Raw genomic sequence first — 17,590 nt, forward strand, 5'->3', positions numbered from 1 at the left:
ACCCTGTGCCAGTTCATCACGCAGCGCTCTTCTAATGCCACCTGCTTTTGCCATGATCTCTCCTCTAATCACTACCTTTAGGGCCTCCCATACCGTACTCACATAGTCTACGCTGCCCTTATTTAGTTCAATGTAGTCGTCAATCTTGTTGTGTAGCTCCTCTCTAAATGTTTGGTCTTTCAGGGCCTCTATGGGCATTCGCCACATGGGAATAAGAGATTTGGGTCCAGTGTGGTTCCAATTTACTAACAATGGGGAGTGGTCTGAAACCGTTCTGCCCAGGTACTCCGCTGCTTCCATCTGGGATAGGTGTTCCCTACCTACAAAAATATAGTCAAGTCTTGTGTGGAGGCCGTGTGGGGATGAGAAGTACGAGTAATTTCGAGTATGGGGATGGAGTTCTCTACGTGTGTCGGCCAAGTCCAATCTGTCCGTCAATGTGTTCAGCGCTGTGGTGGCAGCCATTATGGTGGTGGGCGGTGGTAACGACCTGTCCAGCGTGAGGTCGCGCACGCAATTAAAATCCCCGCCCCAGATGAAAAGGCTGTCCCTGTGTGGAGCAATTATGTCGTACATCGAGGTCAAGTGGGCTGGGATGTTATTGTTGGGTAGGTAAGAGTTCACTATGCATACTTCTTGTTGTTCAATGTGCCCCGATAAAATCACGTACCTGCCCTCCGGATCGCTGGAAAATATGGTTAAACGAAAAGGGAGTTGGGGGTGGATCCATGTGTACACCCCTCTAGCATATTTCGAGTAGGCAGATACAAAGCCCTGGCCACCCCAGTGTTCCTGTAATTTGGCCATGGATGTCACCGTGCAATGCGTTTCTTGTAGAAGCGCTATCCCCACTTTTTTCCTGTGTAAATATGACTTGATTCTGTTCCTTTGGGGATAAGTGCCGAGGCCTGGCACATTCCACGTCATGATTTTTATGTTCCCCGCCATGTTATTTTGGGGTGGGTACTTCTGGTATCGCTGTCCTGTAGCGAGGCTGCCCACAATGAATCACCTCCCCCTGTCTGCACTCCCTCCGCCTCGTTGTTGTATTCTGGAGACTTACCAACTGTTGAAACTTCCATTCGAGTGAATGAATAAACAAACACGTTAAACTGTGAACTGCCCCCAGCAGTTGCTTCCAACTTGCAGCGCTCGGGGGCTCCCGAGCCTTCTGGGCCTCTCCAGGCCTTTCGGCACGGGTTGTGTGTAGGCATTTGGCCTGCACTGTCCATGAGCGGGTGGGTCAGCGGTGTATTTGCTCGTGGTTCTTTGTGTTCCTGCCCGGCATTGCTGTATTCTCAGTGCAGTCCTTTTCAGCGTCTAGATAAACGACTTGTCTGCAGTGCGGGACCTTCCATTGGTGTTCGTGTTTCTGTTGTTCGTTTCACTTTTTTCAACACTTCCGTGGGTCGTCTCCGTTTTCCGCCAAGTTATTGTGCTCAAGCCACATGTTTGCCGCGGCGGGGGTCTCTAGGAAGATCGCTCTTCCTTTGTGCAAGATTTTAAGGCGAGACGGGTAGAGCAGCATGTATCTGATGTTGAGTGCTCGAAGCCTGGCTTTCACTGGTATGAAGGAGTTCCTGGCCCGCTGGACAATGGGAGTGTAGTCGGGGTATATGACTATTCTGGAGTCCTGTCTTTTAATCTCTTTGCCTTCCCTGGAGTGTCGTAATATTATCTCTCTGTCGCGGAAATTCAAAATCTTGGCTATTATTGGGTGTGGGTGCGATCACGGCGGGGGGCGCTTTTGAAGTGAACAGTGGGCGCGTTCTACCGAGAACCCCTGGGAGAGCTTCGCCGCCCCTATTTCTTGTAGGAGCAATGTCTCTATGAAGTCCGTTGGGTCCGAGCCTTCCATGTCTTCTGGGACCCCCAGAATCCTGACGTTGTTGCGCTGTGCGCGTCCTTCCGCATCCTCAGATCTAGCTTCCAATCTCGCTACCTTCAGCTCCAAGTCCAGCACCTTTGCTTTCAAGTCTGTGGTGTTTGCAACGTTGTCTTGCAGCGTAGCTTCGTTCGCATTGACTCGCTCAGTCAGATTGCGGGCATCTTGGCGCATAAGCTGCATGTCCTCCCTTATTTCTCCTATCTTGGTCTCAATAGAAGTGCGCAACGCTGCGATAGCTTGGAGGACCGATGTGTTATCAGGTTCGGCTTCCTGTTGCGGTGGCGTTGCATCGGCCGTGGGCTCCTGCTCCGGCAACTGCTTAGGCTTGACCGTCGTGTCGGAGTCCATGGTCGCGGTTGGTCTTGTCTTTGACTTGGGTGGGGACATCTCTGTCCTTTTCTCACTTTTACTCCCCCCAGCAGGTGGTTTCTGCGCTGCGTATGTCGCTGGGTGAACTGGGTGCTGTCTTAGTCTGTTGGTGTTTCTCTTTGTCCGGCTAATGTGCAGCCTGGCGATGTGTGGGGTTGCAGGGCTCACACCGTGCGGGTGCGGTGGCGTCCGGGCCCTGTGCAGGGCTCTGGTCGTATGCTATCCTTGGTTTGCAAGGTACCTGCGAGGTTCCCGGAGCCGTGTCCTCATGTGGCGCAGTGCTAGGTTCTCTATTGTTGAGCCCTGGTAGAGCGGGCTGCTCGGGTTTAGTAGCCCCAAGGTTCGTTGTTGGAATGGTCGTGAAGGGTTCTGCTCTGGGGCTCACCATCCGCCACGACAGGTCTGCATGTAAGTTTTAGGCCAGGCCTCCTCTTTCTCGTGTAGACGTGTCAACTCCCCAGGCTCCGTCTGGGGTGTGTTCTCGCAATGTACCGGGTCTGGGCAGTCGCAGCGGGGTCCCCCTGATGCACTTAACTCTCCCAGTCAATCAGACTCGCTTGTGTGGCTGTCTGTCGCCCGTCTGCAGCTATCACGGCGTTATCATGGAGTTTTTCAGGGATCGTGCCCCAGTATGGTGCCGTGCCCGGTCCTCTGTTCCTGGGCGGAGTGGGCCTGTCATGTGTTGCGGAGTGGCCGCGCACTGGAGAGGGGCCTCGCCCTGAGACTCACCCTTTGCCGCGGCTGGCCCTTGCAGTAGGATGCAGGGCCGCTCCACTCCGTTCCGCGGCCGGGTTTCCTCGCTAATCCTCCTCTGGTCGCCGGTTTCACTGGTTCTCCATCTCGACCGAGGGCCTCTCCAGGCGGTGCGGCGGAAGCAGGGATGGAGGTGGGGGAGCGGCCCCCCGTCCTCCCGTTTCAGGGGCCCGCCTCCTACTCCAGCTCAGGCCGTCCACCCACCCCAGTCTCTAGCAAGCCGCGGGGTTCCTCCGGCTAACTGTATGAAAGGTGGGGACAAGCCAGCGCCTCATCCAAAAGTGCACGGGAAAGTGGCTTTCGCGGATGATTTCGGACACGCCTGTTAGGATCTCGTCGTCCGAATCGCTTCTCCCGTAATGGGCGCCGCCATCTTGTGAGGCCAGGGGGGCACCGCTTCGTTGGTCTCAATCGGGGCTTGGTGGTTCCGAATATTCATGGGAATGCCACCGAATCACGGAGAAGAGGTTTCACTTTCCGTGAACTGCAACGGCAGTGTGAAGTAATTAGTTCTTGTGACTCGATTCCACCATTTGCAGGATCGCGGGCAGGAGCTCCTCGAGCACACGTCTTCACGGTTTCCGTGCTGGCCACGCCCCTGGACTGCCAGTGTTGTGAGTATCAGCTTTACCCCAGATCTCTCTCGTCTGGGCTTGGACCCTTCTTAGTTTCTTAATGTCTTTGTCAAACAGTTCAGTGGATCTCCTTTTTCTGGGTTTACTTTAACACTCTGTTTCTCTGCACCTTTAGACATTGCCCCTCTCTTCCGGCATCCCTCCTCCAGGTTCACTATTACCTTTTCAAGAACTTCCCACTGGTTTCAAATGTTTGCAGGATTCACGTCCCTTTCTTTCATTCACAATTCCGGATTCACTTCCCTTGCTTTTAGCCAATTTGCAGATAAAAGTCTTTGGATTGTAGTTCCTTTGTCGGTCTCCCTATGATTTTCAGGTTTCTGTAGTTTTTACTCAGAGGGGGATCTTGACCAGAGTCTCTTGAGTTTAGCACCCACTTGGTGCGATCTTCCCCGCTAGCTGATCTCCCCTCTAACACTTCACAGTTCATTCGAAGTTCATCTGCTTTGATTCAAAACTTGCCACTTTGCGATTCTCACTCCACACAGCCCGGTCTTATCGATTCTCCCTTCAACTCACTTCCTGTGATCAACCACTTGGCTTTCGGCTTCTTTGGAGTCAAGTCCGGTACAATGGGTGCGGGAGACTCCTTTGCTCCATCTTATCTTCATAGGCTTGCCCCGTGTACCGTTGACATCTGCAGAAGGACACTTGTTTTATTGATTGCGGTCTTAGATTCCCCTCCACGAAGGTTCTGCAGGTCCGGAATGAAAAGGGCAAGGTCACTTCTCTCCTTGCCACCCTCTCGCTTCGCACTACCTTTCTCCTTCTCTTGAATTGCCACATGGTAGCCCTCTCGATGTGCTGTCTGTTGTGCTCACCTTTCTAGTAATGTGCTCTCTGGTTCCACCTTTTATCCCTGTGGGGAAGTGAAATGGCCATCAGGTGTGTATGATTCTGATCAATTGCCTGACTTTGCCTGACCCTGATATTGGGACATGTTAGGTAAATGGCTCTACTTTCAGTCCGTTGTATTGTGTGAAAGTGTTCGCGGTGAAAAAGGGGGGATGGCAGTGGGTTGGAATGTTGTACATGAGATGATGGGGAAAAGGTGTTAAAGGAAGGGGGATACTGCATCTCACCCATCAGTTTCCCACTTCCACTCCCAGTGGAGCCCCCATCCAGGTGATCCTCCCTCACTAGTCCACCCCCAGGAACTGGAGTCAATAGCTATGGCCGTGTCCTGGCCACCTGGATGACATATCCTCCAGGTTTAGGCAGGGAGACACATTCAGGTTTCTCACATATAATTCAAGTATGCAAGGTGGATATGCCTGTTCTTTGGTTGAGTGTTCAATGGTAAGGACCAGGCAGAGAACAGGTATGAGAGATGTCCATTCAATCAAGCAGATTCTACTGATTGTGTTTTTTTTGTAGGTGGAGGGATAGTGGTGGTATCACTCTCCTTGCAATAGCCTATGAATTGGGTGTCATGGATTGTTTTGGATTCTGCAGATTCTCAATTTTCCCAGTCCCATTTAGGCAACTTTGGAGATATACAGGTTTTTAGACAAGATCTTTGGGGCAGAAAATCTCCAAACAAAGGTGTGGGCTCTTATAAGAGTGTAGAGAAAATGGGAACATCCTGTCCCAGGATAACTTCCTCAGGGAGCCCTGCAATGATGACTGATGTTATTTCACAGGATCACCTCTGATTTGAATGCACAGTGGAATTTTTGGGTATACCTCATTATCTCCATGTACAGATGTCACTTTGACCAAGGCCATGTGATCTAGGTCCTTTGTTGTAACTAAATCGGCCAGTATAGCCGTATGTTTACTTTGGGAGTCGATTAGGGCTCGTACCTTTTTCCCATTTACCCAAGCTTTTTCATATTTAAACTCAGCAGGGGTTTCACATAAACAGATACTAAGGGTTTCCAATTCTTCCTTGGCTCCCTCCCACTTTTCTCTCTCCAAACATCTAATTTCAATAGGGTCCTCCTTTATGTTTTTTGGATAGTGTAAAGCTAGATGTCTGATTTCTCTAAAGGAAGACAGACCAGAGGTGATGGTTTACTTCCTTTTGCTTCTTCTCTTCTACTTTCTCTTTGGGCTTTGGGTCAATTTTCCTGATTTCTATTCTTTCTCTCTGTATTGCTTCCTTGTTTTTTTATGATCCCCCTGATTTGTCTATTCCTTGGGTTTGAGGTTGATGAATGGGTTTATGATCTCTTCGATCCTCTGACCGATGGGCTAGGTGAAAATGTTTAGCCGCACCTGAGTGATTTTGAGCCATCTCGATGGCCATGGCTAGGGTAGACCGATTTAATTGAATGCCAGCCTTTTGCAAAAAAAGGGGGTAAGGAGTTGGTAAATAGTTCTAGGGTAATCATCTCCGTCAGTTCATCTAGAATCTTATTACTAGTCAATAGGGGCGCAGTGTTTTTAATTCATTCGCCCATCCCTAGAGGTGTTTTTCCGGGTTTAACCAGGTGGCTCATAATTTCTGCCGATAAAAATTGCAGGTTTGCCCTACTCTTTTCAACAAGCCTTCTTTGATGGATAGGAAGGAAGCTCCTTGTGCAAGGTTGGGTAATTGGTAGGAAGTTTGGAGTTCCCCTTTTAGTAGAGGTACCAGATAACATCTTTTGAGGTTATCCTCCCAACCCAATTAATCAGCTAAGCGCTCGAATTTTAGAAAGAAAAATCCCACATCTTTGCCTTCAAGATAAGGTTGAAGTATGCCCTGGAGTAGAGAAGGTCTTGCCTCTAACTCAATTAGTTTGGATAAACTTTCTTGGAGTCTATTTTCAGCCTGTATCTGGTGGGCCTCTAGTTGGGCAATTATATTTGTCAGATCAGCCATTTCTTCGGGAGGTGTAATGGTTCCCCCTGAGGTATTTGATTCAGAGAAAAAACTATTCTCTATCCCTTCAGACAAGGTTTCAAAATCTTCAGAGTCCTCCGATTCTGAGTCTGTTGAATGAGAGGACAAGGATAAGTTAGTTTGTAACCCAGACGGTCCCTCCCCTAATGAAAACTGACTACACTGAAAATGAAAGGTTTCAGAGGGAGGAGGGTTCAAAGCACTGGGTCTAATAAAAGAGATAATCGGTTGAACTATGAAAATTATCTGGTCCCAAGGTTGTAGGTTATAATGAGAGAGAGGCAGGGCATCTAGTAAGACTTCAGTCTTAAAGAACAGATCCTGTTGCCCAGATGGAATATTTAACTAAGAGGATAGTACCTCTTGCAACATGGACACATGGTCTGATTCTAGGAGTTCAACTACCCTATTTTCCCCTTCTGGTAGCACCACAATCATTAGTATGGGTTTTCAGTTTCTGTCAGTTGAAAGATATCCCACTCTGACACCATAAATGAGAAACTCACGGTGACAAATATTAAGACAAACACAAGTGATCACAGTTCAAGGGTGTTTACAGAATAATGAAATGTGATATGCAGGTTGGGAAAATGCCTAATCTAAACCTAACTCTGAGATGGGAGCAAATGTTAACCATCAAATGAACAATAAGGCAGTCCTAGTAGTGTGTCAAAGCAAAAAGGGCCTATACTAAGAAACCTATTGCCAAGCCTCACAACTAATACAAAAGAGGTGTGGGATATTTCTTATGAAAAGAAATGTTTTAAGCATGGGTTAAGGTGGAGTTGGTGGAGCACAGTAAATTCTCTGGGTTTGCAGCTCGAGACGTCGGTTCCACTGGCAGTTCCCTCGATGGTCAAGACTCGTTTCCTGAGAAAGTCTCTTCCCTACAGGCTTGAGGAGTTCAGATAACAAAGAAAAACAAATGTTCCTTCAACAAATGAAATTTTGTTCCCAACATTCACTGAGTGATGGGTTCAGCATTGGGTCCCCCTATTCTGGGATGACCATTATCAATTGTAATCCAAAGTTCAGATAGAATGATGGCTTCACCCCCGGGTCCCCTCTTCTGGGCTGATACTTTCTCAGTTATATTTCTTTGCATCTCTTATTATTTTCTCCTTAATCTTTGGGTGATAGCTTCACTCCCTGGATCTCACTCGTTTGGGCTTAGACCTCTCTCGACTGCCAGTACTTGGGTGACGACTTCACCCTCAGATCTCCCTCGTTCGGGCTCGGACTTCTCTAGACTGCGAGTGTTGTGAGTGTTAGCTTCACCCCAGATCTCTCTCCTCCGGGCTCGGACCCATTTTAGCTTCTTAATGTCTTTGTTAAACAGTTCAGTGGATCGCCCTTTTCTGTGTTCACTTTAACACTCTGTTTCTCGTGACCTTTAGACTTCGTCCCTCTCTTCCGTTGGTCCTCCGCTGGGCTCACTATTGCCTTTTCAAGAACTTCCTACTGGTTTCAAATGTTTGCATGATTCACGTCCCTTTCTTTCATTCACAATTTGGGATTCACTTCCCTTGCTTTTAGCCAACTTACAGATCAAAGTCTTTCGATTGTACTGGGTTTTTGCTCGACCCTCACGTATACCCCTTCGACTTCCTTTGTCAGACTTCCCATGGCTTTGTGGTTTCTGTAGTTTTTAATCAGAGCAGAATCTCAACCAGAGTCTCTTGAGTTTAGCACCCACTTGGTGCCAATCTTCCCTGGTAGCTGGTCTCACCTTTAACACTTTACAGTACATTCAAAGTTAATCTGTTTTGTTTCAAAACTTTATACAAAAAGGAGGGGTGTGTCCTGGTAAGAAGAACACTACACTGTACCATCCCTATTCACGTTAGTTTCAGTTGTCTCTACAGTGTAGTGATGTGAACAAAACCCAGGAGGAGTGTGTATTTCACAACTAGTGGGGTGTCCTAACAATAGCTCCCTATTAATGAAAATAAGGAGCTTCTAAATATGTGTGTGGGGGTAACACATCTCTCTATATCTTAATGTAAGTCCCTTGGAATCTAAGAGCTCACATACATTCAACTGAATTGAATTATATCCAAATGTCTTCTTTTATTCTAAAATAAAAAAGGTTTATAAAATTCAAATTACCCATACATATAGTGAAAGCATTGAATAAAGTGCAACAAACATATTATATGCAATTTGAAAACAAAAACGAAAAAGATCTTACCAATAAGTCTGCAATTTGAAAACAAAAACGAAAAAGATCTTACAAATAGTTCACATATACAATTGTTTTACACCATACAGTCAAAATAGAAAATGGAAATGACAAAAAAGAAATTTAATATGTCCCCGTGGTTTTTAAGTGATTCTAATAGTGACAACCCATGAGAATTAATATCACAAGAAACACAAAAGGCCTGAATTTGGCGCCACTTTAATAAGGGCTAGGTAATGTTAAATAGCACATACACTCCAGTTTCAATAGGTTCAAGTTGTAAATCCAAGGAGAACCTGGATTCAAAGTCCCAGATTCAGTAGATTCAGGTTTAGAGTCCAACAACAAGCTAGATTAGAAATCAGAGTCCAACAAGAACCTGGATTAGGGGTCTACGTGTAGCACCGGGAACAAATCCTGTTCAGTGCTGCAGCCGTACAGGACTAGATCAGACAGTACGTCTGATCTACGTTTCGGCGGATAGAAAATATTTCCCACCTTCCTCAGGACCAGGAATGGATGTGACCCCTGAGGTAAAAAAAGAGAAAGGCTTATGTGATACTCAAACACACTAATATAGCACATACAAGGAGAGGGTAAGGCATGGTGACCGGTAGGGCATGCGTAGAGATGTTAAGTCAAAATGTGCGCCCTATCTCTAGAATGAAACAGACCTTCTCCTCAAATGAAAACATCACAGGTGGTAGTGCTGATAGTGGAGTATCAGTAAAGAAAAGAAAAGACCACAAAACAAACAGAAGCACAATTCAAGAAGAAAATGTACAAAAGCGAGTTTTAGTAAAAATGTGCACAAAACAAAGCGAAGGTGTCAGCCATAGTATGTGAATGAATAGCATCCCCCAAGGGGAATATATGGAGAGCTAAAGCTAGAAGTACAATTGTCAGGTACAATCCCTAATCTCTGACTCTTAATAAATGAAAAAGTGGGAAGGCTCAAGGGCCCTTATGATAAACCCCATCCGGTGAAACCAAGACGTGTGTCATGCAGTTATATCAAGCCACTACATGGCTTCAAATAACACTTACAGTTACAGGTCAGATAAATGCAGAAATCGTCTTCTGGCGCTGAATGCAGTCTCAGAGACACACGTTATGAAATGGAAGAGGAGTATCGTGCTGTATTCGTGTGCATAAGTGCACCTCTGTGTAAAATAAACACAGTTTAAGTGGTACAGATGTTAAGCTAACGCAAACGGCACAAAAATAAATAATCATGTGCATATATGCAGGCTTGATATAACTGCATGACACACGTCTTGGTCTCACCGGATGAGGTTTATCATACGGGCCCTTGACCCTTCCCCCCTTTTCATTTATTAAGAGTCAGAGAATAGGGATTGTACCTGACAATAGTGCTTCTAGCTTTAGCTCTCCATATATCCCCCTTAGGGGGCTGCGATTCATTCACATACTATGGCTGACACCTTCGCTTTGTTTTGTGCACATTTCTACTAAAACTCTCTTTTGTAAATTTTCTTCTTGAATTGTGCTTCTGTTTGTTTCGTGGTCTTTTCTTTTCTTTACTGATACTCCACTATTAGCACTACCACCTGTGATGTTTTCGTTTGAGGAGAAGGTCTGTTTCATTCTAGAGATAGGGCGGACATTTTGACTTAACATCTCTACGCATGCCCTACCGGTCACCATGGCTTCCCCGCTCCTTGTATGTGCTATATTAGTGTGTTTGAGTATCACATAAGCCTTTCTCTTTTTTTACCTCAGGGGTCACATCCATTCCCGGTCCTGAGGAAGGTGGGAAATATTTTCTATCCACCGAAACGTAGATCAGACGTACCGTCGGATCTAGTCCTGTACGGCTGCAGTACTGAAAAGGATTTGTTCCCGGTGCTAGACGTAGACCCCTAATCCAGGTTGTTGTTGGACTCTAAACCTGAATCTACTGAATCTGGGACTTTGAATCCAGGTTCTCCTTGTATTTGCAACTTGAACCTATTGAAACTGGAGTGTATGTGCTATTTAACAACACTACCTAGTCCTTATTAAAGTGGTGCCAAATTCAGGCCTTTTGTGTTTCTTGTGATATTAACTCTGATGAGTTGTCACTATTAGAACGACTTAAAAACCACGGGGACATATTAAATTTCTTTTTGTCATTTCCATTTTCTATTTTGACTGTATGGTGTAAAACAATTGTATATGTGAACTATTTGTAAGATCTTTTTCGTTTTTGTTTTCAAATTGCAGAATTATTGGTAAGATCTTTTTCGTTTTTGTTTTCAAATTGCATATAATATGTTTGTTGCACTTTATTCAATGCTTTCACTATATGAATGGGTAATTTGAATTTTATAAACCTTTTTTATTTTAGAATAAATGAAGACATTTTGGATATAATTCAATTCAGTTGAATGTGTGTGAGCTCTTAGATTCCAAGGGACTTACATTAAGATATAGAGAGATGTGTTACCCCCACACACATATTTAGAAGCTCCTTATTTTCATTAATAGGGAGCTATTGTTAGGACACCCCACTAGTTGTGAAATACACACTCCTCCTGGGTTTTGTTCACATCACTACACTGTAGAGACAACTGAAACTAACGTGAATAGGGATGGTACAGTGTAGTGTTCTTCCTACCAGGACACACCCCTCCTTTTTGTATATGGTTATCTTGATATCCCAGTCCTGGATAGAGTAGGGATTTACCCTTCAGTATATTACCTTGTTTCAAAACGTGCCACTTTGCAATTCTCACTCCACACAGCCTGGTCCTCTCGACTCACTGGCTGTGATGAACCGCTTGGCTTTCAGCTTCTTTGGAGTCAAGGCTTGTACCACAGGTGCAGGAGTCTCCTCTGCTCTGCCTTAACATCATAGGCTTGCCCCATGTACCGTTGACATCTTCAGCAGGACACTTCTGCTATTGTTTGTGGTCTTATATTCCTGTCCACGAAGGATCCATGGATCTGGGACGAAAAAGGCAAGGTCATTTCTCTTCGCGTGACCCTCTTGCTTCCCGCTGCCTTTCTCCTCCTCTTGAATTGCTGTGTGGAAGCCATCTAGATGTGCTGTCTGCCGTGCTCGCCTTTCTCATAATGTGCTCTCTGGTTCCACCTTTTATCCCTGTGGGGAAGGGAAACAGCCATCGGGTTTGTGTGATTCTGATCAATTGCCCGACTTTTCCTGACCTGGTATTGGGACATGTAAGGTAAATGGCCTGTTGTCTGTTGTGTTGTGCATAAGTGTTCACTTTGGAAATGGGAGGGCAGTGGTTTGGAATGTCCTACATGGGAGGATGGGGAAAAGGTCTTAATGGAAGGTGGATTCTGCGTCTCACCCGTCGGTGTCCAACTCCCACTCCACGAGAACTCCACATCCAGGTGATCCTCCCTCACTAATCCACCCCCAGGAACTGGATCCAATAGCGATGGCCCTGTCCTGCCCACCTGGATGACAGATCCTCCAGGTTCATGCAGGTTGACAGTGTCAGGTTTCTCAAACCACCAATATTCAAATGGTGTTGTTTCCTAGATCCACTAAAGGTCTTGGGTGTAAATATACACCTTGTTGTTGGAGCTAGGAGTTCAACTTTATATAGGCATCCTTACATTTGAGGCTCTGCCCTCACTTAATTTTTAGGGGATTGGTGAATTGGCATACCTGTCCTGGCATGGTGACCTCTTCTCCTGTTTAAACTTGAACTGCATAAGGAAGCAATTAAACTGACCGTAATGCTCTTTCGGTGTTGTCAAAGCTGATGGGGTTACCTCCTTGCCGTGACCATATTTTGTTGTTGATCAGATCTTTACTAATTGTTAATCGATTTAGAATGTCACTACCCAAATAAAAGTCAGAAGGGACATCTCTAACGACCCAACAATTGTCTTCTACCATTGTGTTGCCTATGGGAATTTTTAGCTTAAACCTGCTAGGCAGGAAATGTTTCGAATTTTGTGTTTCCAGACCCACTTTCCATCTATCAATCAATTTAAATGTGGGAATGGTCTGATCTTTTTGGAGAGTCCTAAAAAGTCCTTTGCTGATGATGCCTTTTTCAATATTCCGGCATACTCTGGTGAGTACTGGCTCGACCCCCTCATTTATCAGAATGGGGAAAGACAAGTGTTTGACATTTTTATGAATGTTGATCAGACTTTTGGCTTCTTTTTCATCTTCCTCTTTCAATGGATTTGGTGTTTCTTCTGATTTTCTACTTAAATTTCAGAGTGTTCCCTTCCAATGTGGAATGCCACTTGCAACAGGGAGGATGGTTTCTTTTCAATAGTTGAGAAGAGTTCCCATCACCAGTTGGTTCTCCTACAGAAATGATGGTGATTTTTGGGACTTGGATGTTCTGAAAGTGAAATTCGAATTTATCGGCACACTGTTCAATAAAATGGCAAGTACCATTTAGACTCAATAGTCTTTACTTTTCTTGAATTTGTCTGGGTCCAGAGGACCTGGTTCACACAGTCAATCAGAGGTGATAACCTCTGAAAGAAATTGTTCACCAGTAAACAAGGAGTGTCCTCTGGAGTCACAACTATCACTGGGTGTTTTTTGACAATGTCACCCAATATTTATTTCCAGATCCGCAATCCCTTTTACTGAAATATCATTCCCATCAACATTTTGGAGTTGTCCGGGAAGTGGTGTGTGGGGAGTCAGGTGACTCTCCCTCCTTCTTAAATTCAGTTGGTCGAAAGCCTTTTTGGACAGAAGAGAACAATGCGATCCAGTATACACCAGAGACGATAATTCCCACTGACTGTGTACCTTGACAGGGACATAAAATCTGCCATCTTTTTCCTCAAGAGTACAAAGAAAGTGTGAGTTATTTACTAGCTCGATGGTCATTTTCTTAATATTGAACTCTCTTGTGTGTGATATTGGGTGATTTTCTGTGTCAGAAATCGGGAATCTGTAGGAATGAAACAGCATTTTGTAATCGTGGGTGTAGTAGGGTGATCCTCTTTCTCACCAGATTCTTGGCTGTCCCTGGATATTTGAAGACAGTTCTCTGAACCTGTTTGTGGGGAGGATACCTCTATTGTTATTTTATGATCTGGCTCGCATGGATGGGGTCTAAGAATGTTTTGGATCTAGGTCAGTTTCTATGCATACTCTATCAGACTCAGGGTTTCTTGGGATCCCTCGATTCGTGAAAGATAAGATTTCCTTACCTGAATCTTCTGGGGTCCTTCTCTTTCAAAGGGAATAATCTTGTTTCCTTGTTCCACAAAGTGGCGTTTTCTCTGATTTCTCCTTCTTATCCTTTGTTCTTTGGGTTCTAGCTTCCAGATGGTAGAAGATTCACAATAAATCTGAGAGGATTCCAGAGGTTATGTTCTGGTAAGGAAGGAAGCTTCCTCAAAGTCTTGCATCGCCCTTCGGCTAGGGCCCCATCCTCAGGAAACTGTTGATTGTCAGGATTTTCCTTCAGTCATTTCCCCCCACGGCATCAGACCCTGGTGTTGGGAGTTCTGTACAGCATTGTTAAGTTGAGTATTTGACTGAGCACTCAGCATGTGCCCCAGGTCATTGCTTAATTGTTGGACTGGTCACTCCTTCTGTTTACCTTTCTCTGGGTTGTAGGGGGCTCTCTGCTCCCACTGCTGTTGCTCCCTAAAAGGGTAACTGTTCCTTGGTTCAGGGATCTATTCTCCTGAAACTGGGGAGAATGAGGAATTTTGTTTTAGAAGTTAGGATTTTGAGGTTACCTGTTTGAAAAACTTCAGTTGGGAGTTGGAGTGATACTTCTCTCCTGCAGGTAATTTTGAGGGAAGTTTTGAGGGAAGTTTCCTGGGGAAGTACTTACCTGATTTTACCCCTCCCTCTGTGCCAGCGGAGTCTACACTTACCCCAGGAGTTATATGGAGCACTTACATAGGTGGCAGGGTTAGAGGGCTCATTTTGCTGATACCCTACCTGACTACCACTCGATTGGGCCTGGGTAGATGGCCTCCTTTGGCTCTCATTCTGCCTATCAGCTGGATGAGTATTTTTAGGCCCCCAACTCCAGGTCCAAAGGAGGAGTAGATTCCACCTCTGCCACCTTCGCAGCAGCAGGTGTGGTAGACAGCTTAGATGTTTTATGGTTGTTTATACTGTCGATGGGTTTCTGGACCTCATATATCCTGGTGGCTTGCTCTATTACCCAATCCAGTGTCCTGTGCTCATGGAAATCACAAACAAGTTGGGTGAATATATATTTGCAAAGAGTATGGAATTAGGTAGTCACATATCCATGCAATTTGTATTCACCCACCTAGAAGTCTGCGCAAATGTACATTTTAATTCTTGGGCAAACTCCCTGGGATCCTGATCTTCCCCACATTGTAAATTGTATGCAGCCTTGCATGCCTCTTGTGGATTCCTTTGAGTGGCGGAACATTTTAAATTAGCCGCCTTGTAGGTGGAAGATTTGCAATGATACTGGTCTTCTAGTCCTGCAAAGAAACTGGCGTATTCTGGGTGAAATGTCCATTTCATAAACTCCATGAAATTTACATCATTTTTTATTTCAAATGATGACATAAATTGTTCAAAAAAATTGTAAGTGTAGCCACACCGAATACATTGCATTCTTGCGGTATGGGGTCATTAAGCTCTTTATGGCCTTAATCTGCCTGATTGGGTCTTTAACAAAACCTTTTCTTTGTTTGTTATTTCTTTTCTGTCTCTGGACCTGAGTCCATTCACCTTCGGAATCATTGGTGCCATTTGAACACCAGTCTCCATCTTCTAGGAGTCCCTATCTCTATGGGATTGGCAATATCTTGCAGAATCATAGCATCTGGATTCATCTTTTCACCTGTCCCACTGTGAACTCTCAGGGTCACTTTTCATGTCATCACTTTTTGGTGCAGGATAGAACACAGTCTCTTCTCCAGACTGTTGCCAATAGGTACCATTCCTCCTGCCAGGTAGTCTGGGGACATCCACCCATTAATCTGAATAAGTGGATGTCTTTAAAGTGCCTTTCTTAGGCTGAAGTTTTGGCTTTTCTTTTACATTGAAGTGGGTTAGGGGTTCTCTTTGAAATAACATTTTCAGTAAATCTAACTCTCTGGTATGCTAATCACATGTGTTTCCATGGTCAAAAGTATGCAAAGGACTATTTTTGGCCACCCATGACACAATGGTCTGGCCACCTTCTCTTCGGTTTGATAGAGGCGAATATTCATCAATGTCAGACAAGGACTGGCCTTCCTTACCAGGTTGGCTAGGAATAGGCAATGCCATCTGCCTCATGTTTTCCTGTTCTCTTTAAGTGGTATTCATGCAGTCAGTTGCAATCTGTACATGGGGGGGGGGGAGTTATAGGTAACTGGCATGAGGTCCGTGATGGGAGTGCAACTCTCCTTGATCAAAGGGTCCTTTACCATACCCTGATTGGTCATGGTATCTCAATGCCTGTTTATATGTTTGGATCTCAGTATTTAATGTCTCACAGATGTTTCTGATACTAAGGCCTTGCTGGCTTCAAGCACAATGCTCTGTGCCACCAATTGATCCTTTATTTTCTGTACTTTTTCTTGAAGGATTTCATATTTCCTTTGAGATTCTTGTGTTATGTGTACATGTTCTTTATTTTTAAAATAACAAGTTCTCTCTCTTGAGCATCTATACCTTGCACTGCATGTAATAGGGCAGCTTCTGCTTGTCTCAATTGCTCCATAAACTCTATACTTTCTTTCCTGATTCTGGTCAGCTCCTGAGAACCTGATGGACCCTTTTCTGCATCCGTTTTCAACTGATTCCCTTTTTGTAATAGGCCATTGATATCCTGGTGTAAGATGTATTATTTTCCCTAATCAGTTGCATTTTCTGTTATTTAAGAAGATTTAAATGTTGGTGCATCTGATCAAAGCCATTTTGGGAGTCAACCCCTTGTATAATAATCTGACAGTTTTCTTGTTTAAGATGCTTTACCCAAAAACACTCTATGGTGACTAAATCAACCTGTATTTCAGGTGGCTTGCAGTCACTGCACTCTCTTTATATTATCTTGCAGTGCAGCAAACTCAATTTCTTGCTATGCGCTGGCCTCTGTGTAGGTTATTACCTCATTCTGAAGTTGCTCAATGAGGTTTTCATGATTTAATTCTAAAATGTAGCTTTGTTGTACTTTATCTTCCAATTTCAGAAGTGATTGCGTAGCCAGTTTCAGGTCTCCAATCTGATCTAGCATAATGGCCTCTTAATTTTGCAATCTCTCTTTGATTCATTGCAAATTAAAATATAACCGAGCTGTGAGTTTAGCCCTTTTAGCCTGCTAATCAAGCACATTTTGAGTCATGTTAAACTCCTCTAGATCGTTCTTATCATCCCTCCATTGAGTCAGATGTCAGTGCCTACAGATGTAATTTAATGTACCATTCTAGCCTGCCAGCACCCAGCGTCCTGCTCATCCTTATCTCCCTGAATGAACAGCTTGGCAAGGCAATGTTTCCTGGCCTCCTCAATTCCGATGGCACTCATTTCAAAAATGGGTTTTTGCACCCTTTTTCACTTTCTCTTCACTGGAGCAAAACCCTCACACTTTATTCCTGCTAGATTGCAATAATCAATACCAAATTAAATTGTATTACTTAAATATAACTCTGCATGCTTATATTCCTCTGTACACCTCCCTGACTATCAGGGTTCAAGGCCATCAGTGGTACCTTAGCAATGCTTGACCAACCGCCACACTCCCTACTGACTTTGCTCTGGACTGAATAGCCTGTTAAACAATGCACTTGTCATGAATCAAAAACAGAGAATTAGATCATGGCTGCAATCCCCCATGTATATGTTTGAGATATTTCTGTGTAAACCATCAATACAGGGAATTATTTTCCACCCCAATTAAATGTACCACACCAATATTCCTTTTCGGTTCAATCTAGTCCTGTCTGTTTTTCACATACTACCACATAGGTCCCTCACCCATTTGCCACAGATA

Source organism: Ambystoma mexicanum, chromosome 7q (genome assembly GCF_040938575.1).
Source record: "Ambystoma mexicanum isolate Mex_15411 chromosome 7q, UKY_AmexF1_1, whole genome shotgun sequence".
NCBI classification, from domain to species: Eukaryota; Metazoa; Chordata; class Amphibia; order Caudata; family Ambystomatidae; genus Ambystoma; species Ambystoma mexicanum.